This window comes from Arachis hypogaea, chromosome 14 (assembly GCF_003086295.3).
Source record: "Arachis hypogaea cultivar Tifrunner chromosome 14, arahy.Tifrunner.gnm2.J5K5, whole genome shotgun sequence".
NCBI lineage: Eukaryota > Viridiplantae > Streptophyta > Magnoliopsida > Fabales > Fabaceae > Arachis > Arachis hypogaea.
Window position 1 is genome coordinate 50,147,042 of NC_092049.1, and position 4,147 is coordinate 50,151,188.

At 39.8% G+C, this 4,147-nt stretch overlaps 1 non-coding gene across 1 annotated transcript; it reads right to left on the reverse strand.

Annotated features, from left to right (window-relative positions):
- Positions 1-1,150: 1,150 nt before the first annotated feature.
- LOC112746272 (small nucleolar RNA R71) lies at positions 1,151-1,258 on the reverse strand. The gene has a single exon (XR_003174164.1). It is a non-coding gene; the product is annotated as a small nucleolar RNA R71 (small nucleolar RNA).
- Between the last annotated feature and the right edge of the window lie 2,889 nt (positions 1,259-4,147).

Sequence of the window (4,147 nt, forward strand, 5' to 3'; positions counted from 1 at the left end):
AGAGCTTGTAATTGGGTTTATTGCTGGATGGCTCTCTAGTCACTAATGCCAGTCCTTCCAAGTAAGCGGATTGGGACTTGTGAATAGAAACAAAATTTCATCTTGTTTGACTTTCCCTTACCTAGTAAGGGATAACTAAACAAAACGACCTTCAATTATCAATTAATCTTGAGAGTACTGCAACAAGAATAGGCTTCCAACTAATCTACTCCCAATCAAGGCCTTTATTTAAATTACTTAATTTCCCCAATTTAATTTCCTGTTTATTCAACTCAAACTCTTTTTGAAAACATCTGATTAATAAAATAGCACACCTTTCTGCAACTCGTTGGAAGACGACCTGGGATTCATACTCCCAGTATTTTAATTTTAATTTTTGTGACAACCCTTCTAAATTGATAAGCGAATTTCTGGTTGGTTAAGAACTATACTTGCAACGAATTTCTTACAACAATTCTTGACTCGCCAATTTCCACCACGTCAATTTTTGGCGCCGTTGCCGGGGAGTTGCAATAGAGTGCTAAAGTTATTGATTGGATTTTATTTATTTGCATTTTATTTTATTTTGCTACTATGAGCTGCTTGTTTCTTTCGTTAGATGATGCGTTCACCTCTTGATCCAAGCTTGCTAGTATTCGATCCTGAGATTGAAAGAACTATTTCACGAATAAGGCAAGCTCGGCGTCGGTTAGTCCTCTCTGAGGGTGGATCTGAAACGTCATTTGAGGAAGAAACCAGCCCCCGTTCTACTAATTCAGTTGATTTATGTATAGGTGACATGGCAGCACCTAGGAGAATTACTATCCAGGAGGCTAGAGCCCCTGATTTTACGATACAATCGTTTCAAGCGCATCACCCAGCGGTGGCTACAGATTTTGAAATAAAGACTGCACTGCTCAATTTGATGCCCAAGTTTCATGGCTTACCTGCTCAAGAACCTATCAAGCATCTGAGAGATTTTTAAGCAGCCTGTTCTACCGTCAGGCGTGATGGTGCAGATGAAACTTCAATTTTGTTGAAAGCTTTCCCGTTTTCTCTTAAGGGGAAGGCAAGAGAGTGGTACTGCACTCAACCAGCAGCAACTGTATCCAACTGGGATACACTGAGAAGAGAATTCTTGGAAAAATTCTTTCCAGCTGAAGTTACTAATAAACTGAGGAAAGACATTTCCATGATTGTTCAGGATAAATCTGAGACTCTCTATGAATACTGGGAGCGCTTCAATAATCTTCTGGAAGCATGCCCCTACCATATGATTGACAAGATAGTATTACTCGGTTACGTCACATAGGGCATGAGGCCCCAAGATAAGACCACATTGGAAAGTGCTAGCAATAGGTCTATGAAAAGTACAAGACCACTGATGAGGCATGGCAATTGATCAGTGACTTAGCTGAATCTACTCAGAATCACAGGCAGAAACAAGGCCGTTCAAAAGCCATTGCAGAAGTATCCTCTAGCAGAGAGACTGCTACTCTGACTCAGAGTATCTGTGAAATGACCAACTTACTGAAGTAGATGCAATTGAATCAACAAGTTCAGCAAGCTCAACCTTCTCCACCACAGCAAAACCAACAGTTAGTCCCACAGAGAGTTTGCGGAATCTGTGCTGATTATAGCCACTATACTGATGAATGTCCGCAGCTCCAGCAGGAAGACAACACCGTGGCAGCCACTCATAACTTCTATGACTGCCCCAACCAAGGGTACAATCAAGGTGGCAATTACAACCATGGATGGCAAGACAATTCTAACCAGAATTGGAGGGACAATAACAAAAACAGAGGAGGAAGAGACAATCAGGGAAATCAGAGGTGGAATAATCACAACAACAGGCAGCAGAACCAGAACCAGCCTTACAGAGCATCTCACCTAAGACAATCCCAAGGACCACAGAATACCCAACAACAGACCTCTCAAATTACTTATCCTTCCTCATCTTCTAATGATGATTTACTACAATCCATTGATCGGAGACAACAAACCATGGAAAATAACATTAATGCCACTCTAAATGGTCTGAACGCTACTTTGCAAGCTCTTGTCCCACAGATTAGATCAATGAATAACTCCAATAACCAGCCTTTGAGCTCTAGTGGAATTCACTCTCAACCATTACCCAATCCAAAGGGTGGCTGATAAACCACTATTTTAAAGTTTATATTGTGTTTAATTGTGTGGTTTTGTCATGATCCTTACCCACTTATTCATCAATTTAGCAATTTTTATTTCCTTCCTAAATTCAGTACATGTTTGAAAATTGCTTCCTAGAGACTTTAATTATTTAATTTTAATTCTCCTTTATTCCATTCGATGCCGTGATCTATGTGTCAAGTGTTTTAGGCTTTATAGGGCATGAATGAGATGGAGATTGGAGAGGAAGCTAGCAAAAAATGGAAGGAACACAAGAATTTGAGGAGATAACCAGCGAGAAGTGACGCGGTCGCATGGCTCACGCGACCGCACGAAGGAGCGCAAATCGCAGTGACGCGGCCGCATGGCTTGCGCGGCCGTGCGGATTGGAAAGCGCAAGCGACGCGGTAGCGTAGACGACGCGAACGCGTGGAGAGGAAAAAGCGCAAGCGACGCGTCCGCATGGACGACGCGATCGCGTGACATGTGCGATCTGCATAATCTGCAGAATTCGCTGGGGGCAATTTTTGGACCTTATTTCGGCCCAGTTTTCGGCCCGGAACAGCAGACTAGAGTCGGAGAATATGCAGAAACAACACACACATTCATTCAGTAGTTTTAGATCTAGTTTTTCACTTTCTTAGGTTTTTCTCTCTAGTTTTTAGAATTTTAATTTTCAATTGGTCTTAGCATTGGAACATTGAGAAGAGTTATTTCCTCATCAAGACTTCATCTTTCTAGTTTGTTTTCTTAACTTAGTTTTATTCTTCCATATTCTTTGTTTTGTTTAATTTTATTATTCAGATACTTTTATGATTATTTAATGCAAGGATTATTTATTTTTAATTCAATTTCAATTCCAATAATCATGTCTTCTTTTAATTCCCTTTTATGTGTTATGGGTTTATTATTTACAATGCGTGAGTAGTTTCATTACTTGATGGGGAATTGATTGAAAAGGAACTCTTGAGTTGGAAGGATTGAAAGAAAATTTGTAATTGGGTTAATTGTTGAATTGCTATCCTGTCACCAACGTCAATCCCTTGAACTAAGTGGGTTGTAACTCGTGAACGGATCTAGTAATCCAACTTGTTTGACTTTCCCTTACCTAGTAAAGGATAACTAAACAGAGTAACCGTTAATTATAAATCCATCTAAAAAATCACTCAATCAATGATAGAGATTCTAACTAATCAATTCGCAGTCAAGGTTTTTATTCATATCATTTAATTTTACTCAGTTTACATTCCAATTTACTTACCTCAACTTCTTCGAACCTCTGATTAATAAGATAGCACCCTTCTCTGCAACTCGTTGGGAGATGACCTGGGACTTAAAACTCCCAGTAATTTTGAATTAAACTCTTTGTGACACATATCTAAATTGATAGGCAGATTTTCGGTGAATTAAGAACTATACTTGCAACGTATCAATTTTAATAATTTTTTAATTCATCAGCTTCTGCTTCCCATCAATTTTTGGCGCCGTTGCCGGGGAGTTGTAATAGAGTGCTAATTTTATTAATTAGAATTTATTTATTTGCATTTTATTTAATTTTGCTACTATGAGCTGCATGTTTCTTCCGTCAAATGACGCGTTCACTTCCTGATCCGCGCTTGCTAATATTCGATCCTGAAATTGAAAGGACTATTTCACGAATATGGCGAGAACAGCATAGGTTAGCCCGCTCTGAGGGTGGATCTGAAAGTGAATCTGAGGAAGAAACCAGCCCCCGTTCTACTAATTCGGTTGTTTTACGTGCAGAAAACATGGCAGCTAGAAGAGTTACCATTCAGGAGGAAGGAGCTCCTGATTTTACAATGCAACCATTTCAAGTGCATCATCCAGCGGTAGCTACAGATTTTGAAATAAAGACCGCACTGTTAAATTTGATGCCCAAGTTTCATGGCCTACCTGCTCAAGAGCCTATCAAGCACTTGAGAGATTTCCAGGCAGCATGTTCTACTGTCAGGCGTGACGGCACTGATGAAACTTCAATTCTGCTGAAAGCTTT